This window comes from Monodelphis domestica, chromosome 6, assembly GCF_027887165.1.
Source record: "Monodelphis domestica isolate mMonDom1 chromosome 6, mMonDom1.pri, whole genome shotgun sequence".
In the NCBI taxonomy this organism is placed as follows: Eukaryota; Metazoa; Chordata; class Mammalia; order Didelphimorphia; family Didelphidae; genus Monodelphis; species Monodelphis domestica.
Genome location: NC_077232.1, coordinates 112,140,492 through 112,168,184, shown reverse-complemented (window position 1 = coordinate 112,168,184; position 27,693 = coordinate 112,140,492). Strand labels below are relative to the sequence as shown.

Genomic DNA, 27,693 nt, shown 5'->3' with positions numbered 1-27,693 from the left:
GCTTTCCAGCTATTGATTATTTCTTATTTATCCTACAAATAGCTTGCTTATACAAGTAGTATGCACATTATCTTCCCCTGTACACTCAAAGTGAAGAACTGTCTTTTCCCTTTCTCTGTATCCTCACTGCTTAACACAGTGCCTGGGATAATGGTTAAATTGGGATTTTGACTAAATAAGATAGTTATAAAAGTGTGGTCATTGATTATTATCCCTTAATTCAGGAAAACTGTTAGCAGCTTTTGACAATTTTGTTTAATTGGAATATTAATAAAAAGAGGGAAATGTGGAAGGGAAAAAGGTAAGGAAACTGTAGCCTACCCTAAAGACTGATCCAGTGAAATGAAGCATGCTCCTCAATAGAATTCCAATCTCCATGTGGAAATCCTAATCACTCACCAGCAAGCCAGGCAGGATCCAGGCAAGGACCCAATGCTGTGCTAAGTTCACTGAGGCAGCAGTGAACCCAACAAGAAAGTCCCGAAGTCCCTACTCCAAGAAGCTCCAAAGCCAAAAGTTGAAGTCCTGAAGCTGAAAACTCCAGTCAAAAGGCTCAAAGCCACAAGTCAAAGTTGAAGTCCAAAAGCCCAAAGGAGCCATTCTCTAAAGAAGAAGTCCAAAGGAGAAGATCCAAGGAGCAAAGACTCCAAAGAAGATCTCCAAAGGAGAAACCTCAAGAAGTCCCTTGGACAGGAAGTTCAGGACTTTTTATAGTCCTTTTTCCAAGTCACTTCCTGTCCCTTCCCCACTTTATGGGAACCAATCGCAGTCTTTCCATTTTATTTTCAATTTTCCTAGCACTCCCCAGGGGATGGGGTGGGGGGAGGCTATGGAGTTGTGACCTAAGTTTTTGATTGATTAACTTAAAAGTTGCTGATTGATAGACAAAGAGAATTTGATTCACTCTTCACAGTCCCCAACCTGTGATTCTTTGGGAGATTAGTTTCCCCAATGAATCATTTAACATAACCAGCTTATATCTCTAAAGATCTTCTAGCTAAAGGTGCATAAAATATTCCACTTTCTAAGAGGAAATTATAGTAGTTGGAGATAAGAGGGAAATAAAAGAGAGAGAGGAAAACCGATATTTGCTAGGCACATTGACAAAAAGCTAATTAGGGGGCTGTCCCCTTTGGTATAAGAGTTTACATTTAGAATAAATGTGTTCAACCCCCTTCAGTTCAATCAATTATATCGCATTCTGGATCATCTGATGCAGTGTAGGTTTCTTTATGGCACTTTCTTTAAACAGTTCACTTTCTTGATTCAAGGAGTTAGTGAGTTTCTTTTCCTGAAATTTTTCCTAAAATTTTTTGCTTTAGATTTTATAAAAATTATACAGTCACACAGTAGGTGTTTAATAAATAATTACAGACTGAATGATTAGCTGGATCAGAAATAAATGAAGTTAGGACCAATTCAATATACAGAATAATTTCCTAAGAGAAGCTGTAGGTGCTGAGAGAATCTGAAAACCGGCAAAGGGCAGTCATTCTCAGCAAATGCTGATTTAATTGGCTAATTCCATTGCTTCTCTGGAATTCCACTTTAAAGGAGACACCTTCATTTCAGTTTTTATCTCACTGCCTAGGATGTCAGTAAGGGATTCACCCCTACCTCCCATCCCTAGAAATCTTTAGATCTGTGCCTTGAATGGCTCTAGTCTGACTTGAGCCTGCATTAGTATGAGTACGTGCTGAGTAGGCCTAAAAGCCTGGTCTTAGGGCCTTGTCATCTTCATCACAAACATCTGGTCCTCTCGTCATTTTCTTCCAGGTTAGAGGCAGAAACTTAAAGTCCCTGACTCATAGCAAATATTAGCTGAATTGATCTGAATTGGATTGGATTAAATGACTCATGGCTTGGGGCCTGGGGCCTGGGGACAGAGCTGTAGTGATGGCAAGTTGCCCAGCACCTGGAGGCATCTAGAGAGTCTGAGTTTTTTCCTTGTAAATTTGACTATGAATGTCAACTGTGTGTTACCAAGGACAAAAAGTCCTTGGTAACTAAATAATCAAATCTCTTCTGCCTAATGAAAAAAATCAAGCTAACAATAATATATCAACACTTTGCAGGTGTTATTTGATTAAAAAAAAAGAAAAGAAAGAAAGAAACTTTCTGTAGCAAACAATTCTGATAATAGCCTAGAAAAGGAAGAAGGTGCAGAACAATAATCAGATAGAATTGGGGATTTATTGGGGAAATATCTATTACTTGAAATTTAAAAAAGAAAAAGATAAGGACCGTTGTGCATTGAGCAAAGAAAAGAAAAATGTTACAAGTAAAAGATTAAAATGCTGTTAAATTGAATTCAATAAACAGCAGGATATAGGAATGGTGTGAAAGAAAGAGAAGCACATGGTGATTGGATGGGGAAATAATGGAAACGGCAAGGAACTTATCACAGAGATGTGTAGCAGGTGTGCTAACTGCTTCCTCTATGGAAGTGACAAGGGTTACTGTCAGACCACCTGGAAATAGCAGCTAGTCTCTTAAAGAGAGAAATAGTTTAACTAACCTGGCCAAAGAAAAGACAGTGAATACTAAATATTTACTTTCAGAAAGCTTCTATGAGGGACATAAGTCAGGCAGGAATGATACAACTTGCTAGTGTGAGTTGAAGAACAGATAAAATGCACTTACCAACTTTTTCAATCACCCTTCCAACATGTGAGTACACGGTAAACAATTCAGCCAATCATTTGCTTTCAGCTAAGGCTATTAAATATTTGGAAGGACCCTGATGTTGGGCTCACTTTTTCACTTTTCCTCTGGACACCCTACCTATCATGGGGACACAGATTAACTTAAGCCATGAAAAAGAAAAAACAATGGATAGGGCTCACACTTCTGGTTCTACTTCAGTAAAGTATAGAATATTTTTCCAAAAATTCCAGCTCCCCTTCCAGACTGCTCTGGTTGCCACACATTCATGGAATAAGCCATATAACTTCATGACAAATTATCTTGATGTTACATAATTTGTATTTAACTTAACTCTGGTACTTTTTTATATCAGAAAGTAAGCTTCAGAGAACCTGGTTTTTTAATATAATAATTTTTAATATAATAATAATAACTACTAGTAGTTAGTAGTTAACTGACTTTGAACAAGTCACTTAACTCCTCCAGTTTCAATTTCCCCATCTATAAATAAGGAAGTTTGTCTAAATAGGAAATAGGGAACAAAATCTCTCTCTCTCTCTCTCTCTCTCTCTCTCTCTCTCTCTCTCTCTTTCTCCCTTCCTCCCTCTCTCCCTCTGTTTCTCTCTCTGTCTCTCTCTCTGTGTCTCTCTCTGTGTCTCTTTCTGTCTCTCTCTCTCTCTCTCTGTCTCTCTCTCTGTCTCTCTGTCTGTGTGCCTGTGTGTGTTGATGTGTGAGAGAATGAGGGAGGGAGAGAGAGAGAGATACATATAGTCATGGACCCCAATGGCAATCTGTTGTAACCTATGGATCTTGTCTCAGAATAAAAATGCATAAAATAAACCATATCACCAAGGAAAAATATTTTAAAACTAAATTAATAAAAATATTTTAAAACAAATTAAATGGACCCCAACTTAAGATCCCCACCCCTTCCTAGATAGTCTCTAAATCTCCTTCCTATTCTAGTACTATGAATCTTCTCTTGAGCACAGAGATTATATACTTTTATTTAAAAAAACTAGAAGATATTCAATATATAATAATTTAATTAAATTTGTTAAGTATATATAAGCACTTTCTCTCATGTACACTGCCAAAAGTGGAGCTCTTAACCATCCTATACCATTTCTACATGAAATATTCCTGCCCCTGGCATCTAATTGCCTCTAGAGCTCTTCTTCAGTCCCATCCTCTCCATCTCTCTCTAACCAACATGCAGAAGAGTAACCCACTACCACCACTATCACTACCACTAATTTCCCACAGGAAAGTCAAAACACTGAGGTGCTGAGAAAGAGGAAAGTGGAATGAGTCATGCAAGAGAGATTTCTGCCACCATCAGCACCTCTTTACATCAGAACCCAGGGAGATAGCACCAGATCCTCCTGCCAAGAGCCATGAAAATGACTATAACTCTCATCCATAGAGCTATTGCACATAAGATCAATGGCTGTGTATATAATAATAGCTAATATTATAAAGTACTTACTATTTTCCAGACATTGTCCCAAATGCTTTATAATTATCATCTAATTTGATCCTCACAATATTTCTGGGAGGTAGGGACTATTATAATCATCATTTTCTAGATGAAGAAACTGAGGCAAACAAAGGTTAAGTGATTTTCCAAAAACTACATAGCCAAAAAGAGCCTGATTCTGGATTTGAACTCAGGTCTTCCTGAAGGCCTCATGTTCTATCCACCTGCCTCCAATGCCATCCAGAAACTGCCTTTGCAGGTTCTATAGCTCTCTACCTCCTCAACAAAACAACTACTAATGACCGAGGAAAAGGAAATTGTTGACATCAAAGAATGTGGCACTGTCAAATCTTTCAACATCAAAAACAGGTCTAGTTTTATAAATCAAAATTATTCTAAATGTAATTGAATTGGCCTTATCTTCCCTCTCTGCTACAGCCAAAAAAAAGATCATTTTTCATCCAGATCATCAAGCCTCAGAATCTCCTTTGCCTTCCCTCCCCCCCACAAACCTCTGGGCTATTCCATCAATGTTGCTACTGCAGACCCTGCTTAAGTGCACCATCTCTCCCTATTAGAATGTGACCTCCTTCAGATTAAATTCTTGCTTTTCTATTTGAAGTCCCATAATTCATCATGGTGCCTCATTTCCTCATTCGTGCCTGAGGTGAGGAGGGAAATGATTGGGAAAAGGCATCATGTATGGCTTCTCCATCCTACTTCTCTCCATCAGAAAGAGTGAATGAACTCCCCAGTCTACCCTATTTAGTTGGGGGCACCTCACCAAATCTATGCAAATCCCAATTCTCTAACCAACCACATCATTAAAAAAAATGATTTACAAACCATATAAGACAGATTGGGTTTTTCCTTGAACCACCAACATTGGTCACTCTAGGAGATGGTAAATTTCATGCTCCATGTAAGCTTTCTTCCTCGCCATTTGCTCCCCTGAAGAGTCAGGGAAAATGTCAGATAGGGCAAGGCAAACTGCTAGAAGCGAGTTATTTTAGGACTCACTCCTCAATTCTATGTTGTATATCTAAAATCATCTTGATATGGTTATTGAGCAGTCATTGATGAATGGGCTTCATAGATGGATGATATACCTCAGTGTGATTCCCATTATAAATCCCTTTGAGGAGGTACTAGCCATATATTAAGAGATAACTGAGACCATTCCTGAAAGGAAAGCAAAATAACTCAGGTGGAAAGGCAGACAATTTGTTATAGGAGATGTTACAGCAAGTGAAGTTTTGAAATGACTTTATCCTGTAGGTTGTGGGTCATTTTTATTTTTAAATTAAATTTTCTTTTGCATTAAGGACATAAGCATCAAACTCAAACATTTCAACATGAAATGAAAACAATGGAGAGGAATGCATATTAAATTATGAACTATTACATAATTCATTATCAAGTGTATATAAACCTGACTGAGATAATGAACAAAATTGCCCTGTTTATACTCAATTCTTTCTGAACTCCTTTATGTCTGATTTTTAAATGTTTTATTGAAGTTCTTTTCTTTTTAGTTTTTTATCTCTATTACTACAGACTGATGCCTTTCTTCCCCCAAAATGGAATCTCTTCTTTGTTGCTGTGGATCTTCTCTTCTGTATATTGTTTCAAAGAAAAGCTTCAAAGTTTCAAAAGAAAAGTTTCAAAGAAATTAATGGAGGATATGGAAGGTTAGCAACAAACTCTTCTTCTTTAGGTCACAAACAGGAAATCTTTTCCTCACTCTTTACTGTCTGTAATCTTGACTTCAGTTTAAATAAAATCACATTTGGTGCTATGGGCAAGAATTTTTGCTATTTTATTTAGGGAAATTTGATTTCAGTTTAATTAAGCTTATTGGCTTTTATCTTTAATGTGTTTCCTTCAAAATGGCATCTATGTGGGCAAAATGTGGCCCCTCTGTTTATGCTTGAGCCAAATCAAATTTTTAATTTTGTCCCAGGAAGATTCTTACCACTGAGTTTGTTAAGGCTGAGTCACATTCATGCCCACATCCTGGTTTATTTTCCTTTCTCTACCTTGGCTTAGACCATCTGGAAGAAGGGTTAATTGTTTAGTGTTCACCATAATATTTTAGGGAGAATAATTCCACTTTATTGCAAAATGAAAACATTTTTCTCCGGAATTTCACCCTGGTGCTGTAAAGACTGCCATTATGTTGAGCATTCAGTGGTAAATGTGTCTCAGTGGAAGAAAGGAAGAAAGTACATAAAATCAATATACTGTCATGCCAAATTTCTTCCCAAAGTAGGATAGGCTGCCAAATCCTCTTAAGCAAATCTCAAAGGGAATTAAATTATATACTTTGCTCCCTTTAAGTCCCTAAATTCAGGTAAAAGCTGGCTTTAATAGAAACAGTACTGGCAAATTTATACAGGATTGTGCCTTACTACACCTGTGCTGGCTCCCACTCTCCTAATAGCCATAGTAAGAGTCAAGAAGGAGCTAAAGTGAAAAGAACAAAACAGGCATGAAGAGTGGGTGGAGATGAATAGGAATGCTGGAACACTAGTGAGAGGAGATTCAAATTTCATTCCCAATCACATATCCAAAATATGTACAAAAATGGCTCCCATTGTGAGGGCTAAAAAAATGCAGGAAATCGTTCTCCCTTTAGATTCTCCTATCAACAGAAAGTATAATATTTTCATTTCCATTTTAAAATAGAAAAATATCCATATCCTTTTTCCATGGAATGTGGAGGTACAGATATAAATAAGTTGGGGCACTAATAAGAGTACATCTTAAATATTGTTCAATATTCAATATTGTTCAAAGCATTCAGTTTTAAAAGGGATATTGGCAAACTTGAAATTATGCCCAAAGTATGTCAATCAGAATGGTAGAGGAACTCAGTCATATCATATAAGGACAGATTAAACAATGTTTAATCTAAGAAAGATTTATGGGGATCATAGTAGTAGTGTCTAAATATCTCTAAATATTATATTGCCTTAGCACATGGCAAACTACCTAGCAAATAGTAAGCAATAAACAAAGATTATTTTTGAATGACTGACTAAAGAACTATTGAATAGAATAAGGATTGGATTTCTTTTCTAGAGCTGCATAAGATAGGAGAAGCAATAATGGATGGCAACTGAGTGGTTCAGTATAGGATGTTATACTTGAAAGTCCAGAAGACTCAAATTCAAATCGTGCAGGCACTTAGCTGCATAACCATAGAATCAACCTTTTTTCCCTCAATATTCTGCTTTGTAAAATGGGGAGAAGATAATATTATCTCCTTCATAAAGTTGTTTTGTTATTATAAAGATCAGATAGGATGACATATTTAAAGTATCTTTCCAACCTTAAAGCTAGCTATTAATTGTCATTTTTTTATTATTATGCCCCTTGATTCCAGATCCATTTATTCTTTCTACTGCACTATGTCATAGGGTAAAAGTGGAGTTGGTTGCCTTGTAAAAGAATACCTCTCTATCATCTAATAAGTGTAAGTGAAGACTGGGTATTTGCATATAGAAAATAATTCCTATCTAGAGTAAACAATGATAATCACCACGTCTCTTTTCAACCCTGGATTTCTATAATTGCTAAAAATATGTTGTGGGATTTGTGAAAGAGAAAATAATATCAACTGTCCTGTGTAGGACTGATGGCATCACTGCAAGGGAAGTTACTTTGAATAGTGTTCTTAGTAGTGGAATGGGCTAATAAAGAACTCTTTTCTAGTACCATCCCACCCCAACCTGACCAGTGCTACAGCTGGCCAGTTGTGGATAAAGCCACAGTTGTGGCAAAGAAATAGATCAAGACTAAACATTCCACACAGGGACCAAACCAGTTACCTCCTTGGAACTTATAACAAACAAAATAAGAAGTGAAATCACCAGGAGAATTATGACCCTGGTCTATCCAATGGGCTAGGAAATAAAAAAAACTTCGGGGTGTCCTCCCAATGTTCATTGAAAGATACAATAATTGCAAATTTCTCTCCTTTTCCCCTTCTGTTCCCTAATTATGTTCCCTAATAGCTGGCAGTAAGATATAGTAGGAAAAAAAAATAGGTATAAATTAGAGTCATGAGGTTAGATTCCCAACTCCATGGAGTAATAATATATGTAGTAACTCTCTCACAGAATTATTGTGAAGATGATATAAGACAATGTAAGGTAAGCCCGTCTTAAACTACAAAGTGCAATAGAAACTATTGATTTTTTTTTTTCATTTTAAAAACAAGTCTGTTTTTTTGGTCTCAAAATTGAGACATTTAGGTTCTAGCTGACAATAGGGGAAATCCTGCAGGGAATTTTACCCTGCTAGCTGGATTTTTTAAGCATGCATATCCACCAGTCCTATTGCATCAGAATATTTTAAGGCATAAAAGAAAATTTTCATTAAAATCTTCACATGTGGGGGTAAAATGGAAATTAAAAAAATAAAAACTTCTCTAAAAGGATAAAAGCTCCTGGATATATAAGCTGTACCAGTGAGGCCAAGAAATCCATTCTTATTCTGAGTGGGAGGTGCCATAAATTTCAGAGTGCTCATAATTTAGGATCTGCCACTCTCTCCATTCCATTTCTGAAACTCCCTTTGAAGCCACAATATTAGTGGCAAGAGTTGATTATTTTGAGTGAGCCAAATGGAAGGTTGCACAGCCTTTGGAATTTGACATTTTAAATTTACAGCCTCCCCAAGGTATAAGTGGGAATATTATGAGGAAAGGCATCCTCCTGGCTTTTATGGCATATGCTTTTTATTCTTCTCCCACCCTCCTACCCCCCACTTCTAGCCTCCTGTTAGCCCAGATGCTGGATTCTTGTCCTGGGGGTAAATCCACATATACCAAGGAAACCAGCATGACTTAGGTAGGACTCTATGCATTATTCAACGTTCCTGCAGCTGGCATGTTTGCAGAGCAACATGAAGTCATAGGATTCCTTTACTTTTCTCATTTTACAGGTAGGGAAATTAAGGTAAAGTATAGCCAAACAGAAGGTACAAGGCAACAAAGAGGCATGCTAAGATGGACATGATATCCTCAAGCCTCAAAGAGTTCTGTTTGGTCCTGTTAGTCAAGGAAATTTTTATGAGGGGGGGGATCATAGGGAAAAAAGGAAGGTTGGAAGAAAGAAAAAAGAAAGGAAGGAAGGGATGGAGGAAGAAAGAGAGAGAGGGAGGGAGGAAGAGAAAGGAAGAAAAGGATATATATTCCATCAATTTGCAAAAAAAAGAAAAAAGCAGCCTCTGGGTACATGTAGAGTAATAAATATCAACATTTTAAAAACACTTTTACATAGAATCAAATCAAACTCCTGAGGAAAAGAATGAGTTTTTATTGTACCAGGCAGATTTGACTACTCAAGTGCTACTTCTTTTCATCCACAATTCTCAAATCTCTGCAAAAGCATCCTAATTACTTTGTGAAATATTCCTTTGGAATTGACTCTTAAATATCATTTTACTTAAATTAGTTTATACTTTTTTGTAAGATTTTCTATGGATTTTTATGTCATTCTCATGTTATTTTATAAAGGCTTCTCCAATAGTTATCAAAGTAGAAAAATGATAAGACTTGGATTTAACAGGGGAGGGTTTAAGTTCTATCACTGTTCTATCATGTATCACATATGTAACCTTGGCAAGTAATTTCACCTTTGAGGGCTCTGCTTCCCTGGGGAAATCATCTGGACTCAATTTCCTCATCAGTAAAATAGGGAAAATATATTCTTCATTACCTATGTACCCGGCTTTTAATGAAGACGTCAGTAAATGTATATAGTAAAAAGAATAAGTACATTGTTGCTTTTTGGTCATGTCCAACTCTTCATGACCTTGTTTGGGATTTTCTTGGCAAAGATAATACTGTTTTGTTTTGTTTTTTTTTTTTTTTTGCCATTTCCTTCTACAGTTTACTTTACAGATGAGTAATTGAAACAAACAGAGCTAAGTGACTTGCCCAGGGAAGATAGGAAGAGAAGATAGGAAGAGAATTTAGAACTCAAAATCTTAAAAAATAAAACAAGAAAAAATAAAACCTAAATGTTCATTGTTCCTTCAGCACAGTAATATTCCATTACGTTCATGTACCACAATCAGGATTCCTTCCTTTCCTCTCCTCTCTCTGTTATTCTCCTACCTATTCACTTTCTCCCTCCACTCTCCCCTTTCTTTTCTTTCCTTTTTTCCTTTCCTTTCCTTTCCTTTTCCTTTTTTTTTGTATCCTCAGTTTTTAGTACAGTGCCTAGAACATTGTAGATACATAATAAATACCTCATGTAGCTAATTATAATCTTTTTACTTTTTTCTTTTCTTTTTTTTCCAAATTACATGTTGATCCAATTTTTAACAATCATTTTCTGACATTTTGCGATGCATGTTTTCTCCATTCCCTTCCACCCCTCCTCCCTCACCAAGATAGCAGGTAGTATGATGTAGATTGTACATGTGTTATCATACAATATGTTTTTCCATGTTCTTCATAATGCAAAATAGAAAAATTTATAGAGGATATAAGGTGAAGAATGCTGTGCTTCAGTCTTTATTCAGATTTCATCAGCTCCTTCTATGATAAAGGATAGATCGCCTTCTCAATCATGAATTTCTTGGAGTTGTCCCAATTCCTGGCACTGTTGATAACTGTTGATCATCATAAGATATTATTATTACTGCAAACAACATTCTCATGGTTATGATCACTTCACTTTGCATCACTTCATACAAGTCTTCCCAGGTTTTTTGTGATCATCTTGGTTGTCATTTTTTATGGCACAATAATATTTCATTATAATCATATACCACAATTTTCAGCCACTTACCAATTGATGAACAACTCTCCAGTTTCTAGTTCTTTACCACAGCAATAAAAGCATCTAGAAATAGTTTTGTACAAGGAAGTTCTTTTCCCCCATCTTTGATCTCTTTGGGATACAGATCTAATCGTGGTATTGCTGGGTCAAAGGGTATACAGTTTTATTTCCCTTTGGCCATGGTTTGAAATTGCTCTCTAAAATGGTGTTGACTGACTATAATCTTAAGTTTTATTCAATGCTCAGCTCAAGTGCCATTTCTTACATCCGATTTATTCTAGTACCCCTAGCTGCTTGCATCTCCTCCCCATAATTTACTGCTATTCAATTTGTAAATAGGCATATTGTATTGCAATGTATGGCTCTTAATGGTGTTTAATGGCTCAAAATAAAATAGAACTATTAAACTATACATAGGCATTCTTGTGGGTGGCTTATTAACTTAGAAAACCATATATCACCATTATCAACATTCTATTCTATTATTTATTTTTCTAAATATTTTCAAATTATATTTTAATCTGGTTCAGCTAGCAATCAAGAGTTTTGTGAGCCACAATACATTCTGCAGGTATTGGACATATCTGTTGTAGAGTATATGGAGCTAATTCAGAAGTCAGGGAGATCTGGGTCTGAGCCCCACCTTTTCTAATTTCTCTTTTTCTATATATTCCTATACATAGAGTTCCTAAATAGTTATACATAGATATGGTTGCCACTTCTTTACTTTCTGTGTAATATAGGTTCACTAAAACTACATACTCATAATGTATATGTATAAGATAAGCATTTAAGTTCTCCTAACCTGACCCTGCTACTAATCTATGTATTTTCATTAGTAGCAGCACCAATCAGTCAGGCTTAACACTTGGTAGTCATTGTTGACTCTTTTCTATCCTTTTAGATAATTAGGTACAAACTTCTATCAATCCTTTATTGAATCAAGGAATTTAGAACTAGAAGGCAGTACAGAGACCATCTTATCCAATCATCTCTATATAAAAATGAGAAGATTAAGATGCAGAGAAAGGTAGTGACTTGCCCAAAGTCTCAATATCTTTCTATTTGGTCTCTCTTTTCATTACCAATGTCTCCCTGCTACCCATTTCTCTAATCTCCAAACTATCCTTTACATAGCAATAGTCAGTGAATAAGCACTTATAGGGCACTTACTATATATATGCCAAGCACTATCCAAGATAATGAGGATATAGCTAAAGGCAAAAGCAAATCCCTCTTCTAAAGGAGCTTGCCATCTAATGGAAGGAGACAACATGAAAATAACCATGTACATACAAGATTCAATTCAGTCTGGAACGTCAGCTGGAATGTCAAATGATCCAGCATTAGATCTACTATACTTCCTGACTTCCACAAACAAGATATATATGTGAAATAATCAATAGACATTCAACGTGAAATAACCAAAGGGAAGAATTAAGGGGGAATCAGAGAAGGCTTCTTGAGAGGTTTAAGCTGAAGCTTGATGGAAGCCAAGTAAGCCTAGAGAAGGGAAAACATTCCAGACTTAGAGAACAGCCAGTGAAAATGCTTCAAGTCTAGAAGTCAAATGTCTCATACTAAGAATTTTAAAGAACTCATTATGTATTCCAGAGCACATGGTAGACAGAGAGGGCAGGAAGTAAGAAGTTTGGAAAAATAGAAGTTATCTAGGTTTTAAAAGGCTTTAAAAGTAAGCAGAAGATCTTATATATGACCGTGGAGGTGATAATGAACCGTTTGAGTTTTTTGATAAGAGGTTGACATACTCAGATCTATGATTTAGGGAGAATAATTTAAAGGTTAATGAAGGATGGACTGAAATGGAGAGAGACTTGAGATAATGCAGATTAACCAGCAGGATTTTTGCAATTATCCAGGAATAAAGTCATGAAGAGCTAGACTGGAGTGGTTTCTATGAAAGGGAAAAAGACAAGAAATGTCACAAAAGTAAAAGTGATTAGACTTAACAAAATATCTTAAGGGGGGGGGGGTGAGACTGAATAAGGGATAGAGGATCACACTGAGGTTACAAGTCTGGGTGACTAAGAGAATTCCTGATATTCTGCTCTAATCATATCATCTCCCTGATCAATTCACTTGAGCACTTTTCTATTGCACACTTTAGAAAATTTATACTCCCTAGCCCAACTTCAAAGATCCTCCATAACATGACCATCATGGACCCTTCTACCTTAAATCATGTTACCTCCTTCCCACTTCCATGCCTTTGCACAATAGGTCTCTGATGTTTTACTTGTTGAAATCTACCTTAGAGTTAAAAATTCTCTCTATCTCTGTCTCTGTGTCTCTGTGTCTGTCTGTCATATCTTTAACTCTCCTTTGAAATGTTGTACTATAATGAGTATGAGCCACATTTGATAACTTTGTAGAACAGATGGTATCCTGGTAGAGTGAAAGAAGCAGCAATATTGGCCATGGTGGTAATGGTGGTACATCCAAATGATGATGATGGTATTAAGTCAATGGACGACATACAAAAAGAAAAATAGAAGCTACCAGGAATGCTGGAGCAAGGGTTCCTATACCATGCAAAATACTTGAACCAAAATATCTTTGAAGTCCCTTCCAAACCAAACTCAATGCATCTATGCATATTCAAATCTTTTCCTCTATCCCAACTCGAGACGTGCATGAATTACACTGCAATATCACTCTTGGCAATGGACTCTCAAGGCAAAGCTCCACCTTTATCTGTCCATGGATTAAAACAAATGAATCACAGTATGGCCTAAAAAGCTCTTTCATTGGCCTCACACCCTACTGAGTCACTGGCAAAGCAACCTAACTCATTATAACATAATTGCTTATTGGAAGAGGCAAATGGTAGCATGACCCAGTCCAGGTCCAAAATCATTTAATGAATAACATGGAAAGTAGGTGGCTAGAGTAGTATTCAGAGACAGAGGAAAGTGGGCAGATATTCTAGGCCTGGCTGAGAAATGTAAGGGAAAGACCAATTTTCATTTAAGTTATTGCTTTCTGAAAATGAAATGTTTAAAAAGTCCAGATTTTAGAAAAAAGAATAACCATTTAGACTGGCAGACAGAAATAAATTCCTTTCCGTGTGTTGTCCATTGTAAAGGCTTTAAAGTTGATCAAGTAGGTGAATAACTGTTTTTAAAAGAAAGAAATGTAAACTTTTTCCAAAGGAAAGTTTTGTCAACAAGAAGGTCAAACATTTGAGTTGCAAATATGACAAATTACTTGTGGGTAGTTTAGGAACCTTGGGTTTCTGAATAACCCACACCCACATAGGTCTAGTTACAACCTAATTTTCTAAGAAACTACAGTAATTAAAATTGCATCTGCCCTGGCTCACTCTGGTACTTTGCACATTAATGCCTCCTCCTACCATAAATCTTATTCTGTTTGACAGCTTAATAGTAATACCAGTAACTTCTCTAACTTGTTTGAAATTTTCCCTATGAATATCTGGAAAAGAAAAAAGAAACAAAGAACTGTCTTCCCTTTTCCTTTTTGTAGTTTAAACTCTAATGTGTCTGTTTATGTAGTGTGTGTGTTGGGGAGAGGATGTCATATAGTATGAGAGTCAAAACAGGATGCAATTGGGTTCTAGTTTTACTAACAACACATTTTCCTGGTTGTTTATGCCAAAGACCTATTCTCCAAATGATTGTCACTATCATTCTTCTATTTTTATCATCATTCCTTTGAAGTTATTTGGGAAATGAAATTTCATAATAAAACTAGTGTCACCATATTGATTTTGAATTGTTGACACAAATAAAAACAAGGAGGATATTGAATCAGGTAAAAACAGCCAGGGCTGTAATGTGGAAAGATTAATATTAAGCATATGAGATAAAGAAACTTGAAGGGGAAAAGAGGAGTTTAAAGAAATGCAGACCTTACTATAGCTCAAACCTGTACTTTTTTATCTTTTTACCAATCATAAGCCACTACAGCTTCATGCCTATTGCCAAATATAGTTTTTACCTAGTTACCCTCCCATCAAAAGCAGCTGATGGCAAGGTGGATAGAACATTTAGCCTGAAGTCAGGAAGACTCACTCCAGTGAGTTCAAATCAAGCCTCAGAAAATTTACTAGCAATAGGATCCTAGACAAGTCCCTTCACCTCTGCTTGCCTAATTTTCCTCAACTGGAAAATAGAGATAATAATAATCTACCTCCCAGATTTGCTGTGAGCTTCAAGCTTTGAGCTATGAAAAAGGACTAGATGTTTAATAATTGCTTATTTATTCATTCTATCACTCAGTGCAGCACCACAGAAATGGAAATCTTTAATAAATACATTATATAACAACAGATGAATGAAAAAGAAGGAATATAAAATGTATGGCACCGGGAGGAATTTATCCCCACTTAAAATTAGAAATGATGAATGAACATGATATAATATTGGTACATGTGCAACATGGAGCAGAAATTAAGACAGAAAAATAGGATTATGCAGATTTATTTAATAGAAGTGAGGGATTTCTATAGATGTGAAATATTACATATACTTTCAGATTATTATTAGTTCTGTCACCTGTTTTACTTTGTCAAGAGAGAATTTTAATGAAGTAGGAATAATCTATGAATCTATATAATATAAACAAAACAATAATAAAACTTAAATATTTTTTAAAATATTAGACTTTCTACTTGGATCTAGAGCACAGAACTATGAGCAATGGATGAAAGTCAAAGGGAAGACATTAACTGAACATGACAAGTAGATTTCTAACAAGTCAGACTGTGCAAAAAAAATGGAATGATCTGTCTCATTGTGTCACAAGTGCTCCATCATTTAATATATTTAAATAGAGGTTATATGACCAATAACTGATCTAAACCCAAAGAGTAGCCATTAATTGTTGATTATTAGCTTTGACAGATGCCAACAGTGGAAGGCCCAGGGCTTAGTCCTTGGCCTTGAGCTGTTTGATATTTTTATCAATGCTTTGATTAAAAGTATAGATGCCTGATTATCAAATTTATCATCAATGACACAAAGCTTGGAAAGAAGCTAACACAGTAACTGAGTCAGGGTCCCAGAAGTTTATTCCTCAAAGGACAGACTACTGGGCTAAATATATCAGGATAAAATTAATTAATTAATTCAGGTACAATATAATTCTTTTTATTATTTTATTTATTATTGATTATAATACATTATAATTTAATTAACAGGCATAATGTATTTTGCTTAAGTTAAAAAAATTGAGTTCAGGGGGCAGCTGGGTGGCTCAGTGGATTGAGAGTCAGGCCTAGAGATGGGAGGTCCTAGGTTCAAATCTGGCATGAGATACTTCCCAGCTGTGTGACCTGGGCAAGTCACTTGACCCCTATTGCCTAGCCCTTACCACTCTTCTGCCTTGGAGCCAATACATAGTATTGACTCCAAGACTGAAGGTAAGGGTTTAAAAAAATTGAGTTCAAAATAAAAAAGCCATGCTTATACATATTAACTGTAAAAAAATAAAGGTTTAGGTTTTTTTTAACTATAACCATGATATGATATAGATATGTGATATGGAAGACAAAAGGCTGATGCATTCTGAAGATACATTAAGAAGATACAGACTCCACATACGGTCTCATATGGAAAATCTAGGAAGGTCATAGTTCCATTACATTTGTCTCTGGTCAGACCATACCTAGAATTATTAGTTGAAGGATCTATAAATGTTTAGCCTAAAGAAGATAAACTTTGGTAGTATGGTAGGGGATGACAAGGAAGGGGGGAAGAGGAAGAGGGATTGAGTTGTCTATCAGTATTTAAAACAGTCATGTAGAATAGAGATTGGACAGAGAACAGAACTAGATGCAATGAATAGAAATTTAAAAATAGACAAATTAAAGCATTAAAAAATAAACTTGGATGCATCCAATAACAACGCATCCTATTTATCAATATCTGGAGGTTTCCCCATTACATGGGAGAGTCCTACAGCAAAGACTGGTTGACCACTAACTGGCTATATTGTAGAGGGAATTCCTGATATGCATAGAAGACCTCTTAGATTCTGTAATACTAAATATTCATCCATCTGGTAATTGGTTGGATTGGATGATTTCTGATATTTATTTTAACTCTCATTCTAAATTGTATGAATCCTGTGGTGATTTGACTGAGATTTTGTTTTTAAAAAAGTATGTTTCTTTATGCATGTGCAAGAAAGAAAATAACAGATAAAGAACTAGCCTGGGATTAGAATGACCTAGGCTCATGTTCTGCCTCTGAAACATATAAGCTGTATGATGATTTACTTTTTTAGTGCTCACAGGAAGCTTTAGAAGACTCTAAGTTACAGATAACTTGTTGATATGTACTAGGAGTAGGAATCCCCTGCACCACTGAAATACAGGTTTGGACCAAAAATTAGGAATCCCACATGATATGGAAAAGAGATAGACTAATCCTGTGATTTCATTGGTAAAGAGAGTTGAGATGCACTAGGTGTTCTCTTAGGTAGCTCATAGACAACATAGCTGTTACAGCTATTTCAAAATGAGATTCACAAAACCCTGACACTGAGAAGGACCTCAATTGTCTAATCTAAGCCATCCATCTGCAAGAACATTGACCACAATGAGAAGTCATCCAGAGCTTAAAAGAGCCTTATGGAGAGGAAAAGCTACCAAAGGCAGAGCATTCCAGTCTTAGATATTATTTATTGTAAGTTTCATCTGTTACATGTGGCACCTTATCTGTGACTTAGAGTTAGAGAAAATTAGTTGCTCACTTATATATATATAGTCTATATTTTCAAAGGTGGAACTTGAACTCAGACCTTCTTAGTCTAAAAGACAGCTACCTCCCATTATGCCATGCTGATTCTCTATGCAAAACTAAAAGAGTCCTTAAAAACTGTATTTAAATTAATGTCATGTCTTAGAATCATACCCCTCACTTTCAGATGAGGAAAATGAACCCTGGAGATGTTAAGAGACTTTCCTCAAGATCACTTAGGGAGGAAGTAGTAGAACTGGGAACTCAAACCCAGAAAAGTTACTGGTGATTCCCTAGTTTGGGCATAAAAAACACAAAAATCTCAAATATATTTTTATAGATTCACATATATCACAATAATCAATAGAAAGTACAATCATTGCATGTAATTTTCTCCTATAGGTTGTAGACCAATGTTTGGCCCATTGTTTCTGTCTAGAACACTATATTATCTATTTAGCTTGAGAGGACCAGCTAGGTGAAGAGTTTTCATGGAGATCCCTCTCTCCTCAGGATGAAGTCTAGGAGAGATAGAAATTATCTATAGCAAATGATTTAGTTTCTTGTTTCCCTGAGATTATAGAAGATATCCCTGTTTAACCCCACTAACTCACCATTCCTTCTTCTCAAATTTTCATTATTATCACATATTCTTTTCACTTCTCCTGTATTAAAAAAAAGTCATTCCTATTCTTTGCTAATCCTAATACAAGTTATTTAATAAGAATTTTTAAGCACCTACTTTGTACCAAACACTATGTTAAGTGCAGGTAATAAAAAAAGAGAAAAATATCCTGTCTCTCAAGGAGCTCAGAGGCTAATTTGTAAGAAAAGATGCAAACAGTTATGTTTAGACAAGATTTATGCAGGAAAAGTTGGAAATAATGACAGAAAAGGCACTATTTTTAAGGGAAATTTGGGAAAGGCTTCTTATAGAAGGTAGGATTTTAACTGCGACATGAAGAAGAAAAGCAAGTCTGGAGACAAAGAAAAAAGAAGGAAGGAATTTCAGTTATTAGGGATAGCTAAGAAAAATGTATTTGCATTCTATCTGTATCCTCAAAACTACCTTTTACCATCTCCTCCAGAATTTTGTTCCTGTGATTATTTTCAAGTAATCTCTCTCTCTCTCTCTCTCTCTCTCTCTCTCTCTCTCTCTCTCTCTCTCTCTCTCTCTCTCTCTCTCTCTCTCTCTCTCTGTCTCTCTCTCTCTGTCTCTCTCTCTGTCTCTCTCTCTCTCTGTGTGTGTGTATGTGTGTGTGTGTTGATGTGTGTCTCTCTGCTCTATCTCTCTTTCTGTCTCTGTCTCTGTCTCTCCCCCTTTTCCTCCATCCTATCTTCATTTCAATCTTTTCTCCATTTGTTCCTTCCATTCTACCAACAAAATTCTTATTTCCTCGATCCTAAAATAGACTTCCTTTAAATATTTTACTCCATGAAACCATTCGTGGAATACATTTTTCTACTTTAATCTCTCTATTAAATTATTTCCCATCATTCAAATTCAAATCCAAATGCCTCTTTCCCAAGGAGACTTCCCTATCACCTCCTTGCAAAGTAGTGATGATTTTACCCTTTCTAGAGTTCCTAAGGAATGGTGTTTGATCCTTTCTTGAATATTTAAGTGTCTTATTATTCTAGAGCTACCTGTTTAAAAGCTCAAACAACACAGAAATCATGTCAGGTTTAAATTTTGCATTTACTCCTATGACTAGCACATTATTCTGTACACAGTAGAAGATTAATAAAATAATTTGATTCAGTTTAGGTTCTCAACACTCACCACATCATTTCTTTACTCACTTCTTTATTAGCCCTAAAGATAGATTGTTCTGATTTAAGCTACATTTTCACATTCTTCCAAACAGCAAATATATAGACCCAGTCCAAATCTTCAGATGGCATTTATTATGTACCTACATACACACAACACTGTACAAATTCTGTCCAGTATGGGTTCCTGGAGTAGGACTGACAAAGGAGGACTTATTAATAACCCATTCCCTTTTCTGCACAAACAAGAAAGTAGACAGTTTCCTCAAAGATACACACATTCAGGCATCTCCTGGCTTTCCATATGCCATCCCCTCTTCTCTAACTCAAGTTGTGAAAGGACTACACACCTGGGATATAGGATATCCTCATATTCCCAAAAGCTTTGATTTGCAGACAATGAAGGACATGCTGTCTTTACTGGTATAAAGGGGAAAAACAATTTAGAATCTCACCCGCTTGTATGTTTCTCCTCTTTTCTTCTGGCAGGAAATTACTTTTCTTCATCCAGGTGCAGAAGCAATTTTTGTAACATCAAGTTTTTTTCCGCAGGTTACAAGGGTATCATTCTGGCAGAGAAATGGTGGAGAGAAAAAGAAATACTAATTAAGGGGAAAGTATTCACATTCCTCCATGAACGTATTATTATAGCCATTCACCTGTAAGTTCTTAAAGTCTGAATATGGGATTATTTCTGTGACATAGCTTTATGTGCTGTTCTTCAATTCCTGTCTCTTTCTGAAAAAAATGTCAAACAAGTACAGTTGTCCCTTCATGGACCATCACAGCAGTGTGTTCTATCTGATAAATGTACTAATTTCAATCATTCTGTCTGTATTCTGTTAAAAAATGCATAAATCTATGTAATACCTTTCCAGGTTGATAATCTTTTAATTCATTCTTCTCAGATGAAAAGGAAAGATCAATGGAAATCTTTGTTTATTATTTTCTCAAAATGTAACAAAACATGGATGCGATGGAATGATGAAATATAAGAGGCAGGTAGCCTTAAACTGAAGAAAGCAGAGCAGGTGGTGCTATAGCCACCTGCCCATCTAAAGAGAAATGTGTGATTATATAGTCACATTCCCAGTGACAAGATGGTGAAGAGAAATGGGGAATGAGGATATAGGAGGAAAATATAACACCAGGAGTTCCAGATATGGTATATATACAACAATAACAAAAAGAGGTTAGAATGATTTCTTGGAAATTTACAATCTTGTCGATTGGCATATATTCAGAATGAATATGTCTGATGTTCTTAGCCATCCTCTCATTGAAATTCGATAAGGTTAACTGAAAGAGTACCAATGACCACCAAGGAAAATCCCATCCAAGAAATATAACAAATACAGAACAAAGGTTATTTTTCTAATGCTGCTTGTAAACCAAATATAATTTAGGGATGGTAATAGTTATGCTCAGTCTCTTGTTCCCATTCTAACACACACACACACAAAAAAAAGAAAAGAAATCAGAGATAAAACAAGAATTGTCGAAGTAGTCATATCTAAGCCCAGCTCTTTACCATATAAAAGATTAAGAAATGAACAAAAGATTAAGAAATGAATCAAAAATTAAAATAAGAAAATGAGAAAAAAGAAATGTATTTGTGAAAGAATATAAATTCTATCTCATATAAGTACCAGTAGTGTGACCTCAGGCAAGTCAGTTAAAGTTTAGCTTTCCCAGTTTTCTCATCTAGAAAATGAAATCATAGCAGTATCCACCCAAATTAAAGGATATTATGAAGAACCAAATAGACAGCTTTTGTAAAATGCTTTGTAAAGCTCAAGATGTTTTATAAATGCTAGTTATTAGTTGTTGTTGTTATTAGTTGTGGTGGTAGTAGTAGTAGGAGTAGTAGTAGTAGTAGCAGTAGCAGCATTATTCATTTTCTGTGTTCAAAATGAAAGTTCACAGAAAAACCATCATGCAGTTTAAAGAAGTGAACAGAAAAAGAATTAATAAAATGAAGAAATGCTATGAGGTAAGATGATGGGAGTAGAAATCTCTAATAATATCACAATACCAACAACTAAAGAAGGTACAGCATATGGCTTTAGGGGGTTTACTTGAAAAAAGAAAGACATGGTTTCAAGTCTTGTCTATCATATCTACTAGCTATGTGAACATGGGCAAATCACTTAAATTCTCAATAAATCCCTCCCCTGTCAGGAAACTCAAAAATATAAGTTATAGCGGAGTTGTGGCTATGCATCAGTGGAGGAGCTAGCTCATGTAGACAAAAATCAAAGGTCTGAACCACTGTGCTCTACCCAAACAAAAAAAAGTCCTTTAATTAGACTCAGAAATTAGAAACTAATAAATGGCTGAAGAGGTGAAGAGAATGGGTATTGAATGCCTGCTGTGTCAGGCACAGTGCTAAGTGCTTTATAAACGTTATCTCATTTGATCCCTACAACAACGCCAGGATATGAGTACTACTTTCCCCACTTTATAGTTAAGGAAACTGGTGCTGACAGATGTTAAGTAACTTTTCCAGGGTTATACAGCAAATTAGTGTCTGAGGATAGAACCTGAAATGTGAACACCTAGAGAGACTGAAAACTTAATAACAGAATATAAGGAAGAGATACAATGAAATTAGTCATTTAAAATAAATTTAAGAGACAATAAAGAATTAATGGTTTGGAATGCTGATAATTTTTTTTAATAAAACAGTAGATCAGCTGAAGCACTACTGGGTGGTACAATGGATAGAGTGCCAGCCCAGGAGTCAGGAGGACCTAAGTTCAAATCCAGCCTCTTAACACACTCTGAGAAAGTCATTTAGACTCTATTTGCCTGTTATTCATTCTGTAATAAGAGCTGGAGAAGAAAAAGGAAAACTACTCTAGTATCTTTGTCTAGAAAAAAACAAAAGGGGTCATTGAAGAGTCAGACATGACTAAAAAATGATTAAATTGAACTACTAAGGTCCTCTGAAGAAGTTAATGGCAAAGCAATAATGCAAAATGTAGGAAAGCAACAAGGAACATTAGTGCAAAGTTAAAAGAGGAGATTAAGAGAATATTTGAGGTTTCTTCAAATCAAAACAAGTAACCTCAAAACATATTATTCTTCAAGATAAACTAAGGATTGATTTTTCTACCATTTATCATAAAAGAATAAAAGGAAAAAAGAGAAAGGGAAAGGGAAAGAGAGGGGGAAGGAGAAAGGAAAGGGAAGAGAAAAGGGAAGAGACACGTGTTTTTATTCATATAATAACTTCCAAGTAAGGAAACTTCCTCTACCAATGCAGATTAGAATTTTCTGTGTAATCTTTTGTGTCTTAAATTTGCCTACAGTACAGAGGAAATTAAATGAAATTTCTCAAGATCTTGAAACCAGAATGCCTCAGAAGTTGAACTTTAACCAAAGTATTCTTGGTTCTGAGGCCAAATCTCTATACTCTCTACACCAGATTTTTAAAACATGCAACCTGCATGTTCTTGAGTGTGGCCTGAACCAAATTAAAATGTAATCAGAATAATTTAGCAAAATAAAAATAGAAGACGACACACTTAAAATTAATGCATAGTGTGTGAGTCAATATGTATGTATTTACAGGGACTCTTAGGACAGTTTAGTGACCTTCCATATATTTACTATAGGAAAATAATGCAAAACATTTGGAAAAGAATTCATAGGGCTCTGACAGAGGAAGACCCTAAAATTAACTCACCCAGAATTATGATCATGAAACTGAATCTTAAATGTTGAATAAAGAGTGTTATAATCCGCCAGGAAGAAAAAATACTTTTATAAAGAAATGTAGTTTTGAATTTTCCATGTCTGTTTGTCAAAGATGACAAAAAACAAAAAATGGGAGAAATATAATCTACCAAAAAGAATAAAAAAGCAACTTGCATTATAAGACAAATTATTATTTAAGTTTAGAACATTCTTACAGCAAATGTTTTTTTTTTTCCCTACAGAATGTAGGACTTTCAGGTTTCTTTAATATTTTTTTTATTATTTATTTAATTAATTAAGAATATTTGCCATGTTTATATAACTCATGTTCTTTCCCTCCCTCCTTCCATCGCCAAAGAGCAATTTCACTACGTTTTACATGTATCATTGATCAAGAACTATTTCTATATTATTAATATTTGCAATAGAGTGATTGTTTAGAGTCTACATCTTCAGTCATACACCTATCAAACCATGTGATCAAGCATTTGTTTTTCTTCTGTGTTTCTGCTCCCACAGTTCTTTTTCTGGATGTGGATAGCATCCCTTCTCATAAGTCCTGGATCACCACATTGCTGCTAATAGAAAAGTCCATTACAATCCATTGTGCCACAGTGTATCAGTCTCTGTGTACAATGTTCTCCTGGTTCTGCTCCCTCTTTAATACCTTGAGAAATCAGAGGTAAGAGAATTTTTTTGTTTGTTTGTTTTTAATGAAAGCTCAGTTAACAAAAGAAACATATTTGAGGCAAAAAAACTACATAGGATTGAAACATGACAGATAACTCCTGGGACACATAATTCTAAATAAATAGTAGGAAATAGTAAATAAAGGAACAACTAGAAGATGACTATCATATATGGTGGTCATAGAAAATTTTCTAAAGCAAAGGCAAGGTAGGGAAAGAGAGTGGTTATTCAGCATTTCCTGAAGTTGAGCATCAGAGATAAAAAGTATTTGAATAATCATATTTATCAAAACTTTTGGTATAGAAAAAAGTATCTATACTTAAATCTGCTTTTAAATGTATTTTAAATTCCTATCTGACTCCCCACCTTTGAGGAACTTCTTAGACTTGTAAATCATAACTTTCCCTCTAAGTAGTATTGTCTCTGGGAACCATACAGAGACTTAAAGGTTAGCCACTGAATGTGAGGGAGTATAAGAATTCAAGGTCAAGTTTCCTCAGGTATGAACTAAAATATTCCCCCTTTCCATCTATCTCTAGTCAGAAAAATGAGTTTTAGTAATAGAAGGTAGTTATAATGCATGTGTCTGGATTCAGAAGATAGTTTAATTTGTTCTTGACATGAGGTAACATCTTCATTCTCCTTTGAAGTATGATTGTCTCATTTGGTCAACAGGATCAAGCCAGAATCATGTTCTATTGTCCAAGTGCTTTTAAATGTCCTATTTCCTGCATGGCATTGGTGAAGGATCAGTTCTGTTTCCAAGTCTCTTCTCAGAGTGATATCATTAATAATTCTGTGGAGAATATGAGTATAAAGATCTGAAAGACAGGAGTATTGCCAACACAAATAGAATTCCATGGATAATATTTTATTTACATCTCAGAAAACACAGTATAACCATTGGAGAACACCAAGGGAATGATTAAAATTTTTATTATAACTAGGGCTAGACCTACATGTAGAAAAAGTAGGCAAATGCATAATGTTTTGAAAGACACTAAAAGATCATGGGATCATAATTTTAGATATTTAAGAGAATTTAGAATCCATCAAGTTCAACTTCCTCATTTTACATATGAGGAAACTGAGGCTCATGGGGGTTAAATGACTGACTTTTCCAGTATCACATATCTAATAAATGACTGAGGCAGGATTCTGACTCAGTTTTTTTCCCCCTAACTCCAAGTCCATTTTGTCAACAAACATTTATAAAACACCCATTATGTGCTAGCTTCTATGCTTAGCAAAGAGAATACAAAGAATGGGAGTGGGGGAAGCCTCTCTTCAAGGAGCTTAGAGTGCAGAGCACTTTCCAGTATCCAATATATCCCCCTTTTGACTTGCATAAAATTATTTCCTTTATCATTCAACCAAAATGCCATTGGTCAATAATATGCCACTGTCTCCAGAAAGCTCCTTTTAAATAGCAAATGACAATTAATTTACAAATATGTTACCTGGAAAGGGCAACACATAGAACTATTAGCAACTATGCAACATCTTACTATATTAGTTTATAGCTTGTTGATGTTGTTATTTAATCATTTTTCAGGTGGGTCAGAATCTTTTGACTCTTTTTGGGACTTTTGTGGCTTAGCTGCTAAGGAATGGAGTTCCACCCTTGGGGAAAGGAACACATTCTAGGAAGTTAGAGACAAAAGGGGTGGATGGTGTGGTGTGGAATAATTTTTTTTGCCATGTCCACCTCTGTGTGACCCCAATTGGGGTTTTCACAGCAAAGATATATATATATATATATATGGTTTACCATTTCCTTCTCCAGTTCATTTTACAGAAGAGAGGAATACAGTTCAATGACTTACAGAGTCACACTACTAGTAAGTATCTGAGGCCAGATTAGAACTCATGAAGAGGAGTCTTCCTGATTCCAGGCTTAGTGTTTTATTTGCTATGCCAAAGAAAGCTCTAAACACTAAGAGTTCTGGGCATGCGATTTACAGAAGTATCACTGGTACAAAATATAAATTCTTCCCAAATCTCTGCCTGCAGCTATCTGGGATCCTTCTGGTGAACTGGAAGAGTACATGAAGAGGAAGAGAAATTGGCTGGAGCCCTGGTCTCTTGAATCTGCTCTTTCTGCATCATTTGAATCTCAGTCTTGTCCAGCTGCCTATTTACTACCCCTCTGGATAGGGGCTCTATCCCCTGCCCTGCCTCAGGCAAAGCCAGAAACAGAGATGGGGGGCTCAATACCTTGTGCCTGAGGCCAGAAATGTACTCAGAGACCCTCTCTGCATTATGAATCTACCAAATATATCTTTTCTCAAACAAATTCTATTCTGTCTTCTTCCATTGTCTCTTTAGCACTCTCCTCACACAGTCATTCTGCTTTGTGCTATGAGAGAAGCCAGTAAAATGATCTTCACACAAACAAAACCTTTTAAAGTTCAAGTGTTTGAAAAAAAAAATCAGTGCCTCCCCTCAATTCTTAGTCCTTCTAGCAACAGAAGCAATATAATCAGCTGAAAGGGCCCTCCAAATACTTCAGCCCAGCAACTCCCAGGGTTTTTATCCTGTATTTTCAAAGCCCTTAGGAAAGAAAAAGGGGAGAAAAGGTTTTCAGGTTTGGATATGCACTGCGCTATAAATTAATGTCCTTCAAATGATGCACAACACAGATCCAGAGATAATGTAGACCAACTGCTCATCAGAGACTTAACTCTCCTTAAGATGCTTAGGCCTGGACCTTCTCTTCAAATGCTCCTCAAACACTCTCTGTGCTGTTTCTGATCAACAACACTGGACAAACAGGGGCTGCCTATGTAAGATGCAAATCAACAGCAGTCCCACAATGGTACGACGAAGCCCTTAATTCTCAAGGTAAAATATAGGAGGTTAGGCAATGCCATCACTGATGGAGACATGATCACAGGATAATGTGGTCAGCTATTTTTTTTTTTGTTCCACTGGGGAAAAAATGAAAGGACAGATCAAATCTTTCCTTTTGCTCAGAAAATTCAATTATGTTGGTCAATCTTTCTTGAAAGACTCCTCAAATTTCCATATTAAATTTCCATGTTTCAACCTCTAAATCTTCAAAGGTATTTTAGAGAGAATCTCTTTGATTTCTTTCTGGTTTACTTTGTTTTGCAGAAGTACAGTAAAAATTATTTCAAGCCCCTGAGTAAAGGAGAAGCTTAGCTTACGGATTCATGGAGTGCTAATTGAATCAGAGCCTTTAAGTCTATCCAAGTTTAGAGCACAGTAACTTAGGGTAATTCTAGCCTCCTTTCAGCTTGAGCAAGAAGAAGAAAAGTATAAGAACAAGTTATAATTTCCCAAATAAGTTTGTAAGAGTTGGTGTGATCTAAAAAAAGAGATAATTTTTAGAAGACATAAATTGTTTGTCAGGAGCATCAGTTCAACTTATATCAGCAAGCATTCCATAAGTATATATTACATTGAATCTTTTTGCCAGGTATTAGGTATACAAACACAGACGGCAACAAATCTTATCTTCATGGTCCTCACATTTTGTTGAAATAACCATGAACAACAAAGTGAGAGTTGAAAGCATTTATATACTAAAAGAATCAATATTACACTTGTTTTGATGTAGAAGAAGAAAACCAGATTTAGAACTTTTTAGAAACACTCACAAATAGCAGGTTGTGAAGTAGGAGGTTAGGGAACTTAAATAAAAAGAAGTGAAGACATCATAGACTTGGAGAACATAAGGGGAACATCTGAATATCTCAGTGCATAAAGTAGCTCTTGTATTTAGCAAGGTGACTGTTATACAAGAATGTCTTCAACAGAACAGTAGGGATAGGCTTTCTTGGAGTAGAATCCTATTGATCTTGTTCTGTTCCTTTAGACCAGCTTATGTCTCTGTCAAATCATAAAACCATCTACC

General features: G+C 35.7%; 1 long non-coding RNA gene across 2 annotated transcripts in view; it reads right to left on the bottom strand.

The window, feature by feature from the left end:
- Positions 1 to 27,693, bottom strand: part of LOC103098017 (uncharacterized) — a 159,372-nt gene that overhangs the window by 43,483 nt on the left and 88,196 nt on the right. For both annotated transcript variants that reach the window (XR_008912849.1, XR_001623017.2), the window contains exon 2: positions 19,877 to 19,990. This is a non-coding gene — a long non-coding RNA (uncharacterized LOC103098017). The remainder of the gene's footprint in view (positions 1 to 19,876; positions 19,991 to 27,693) is intronic.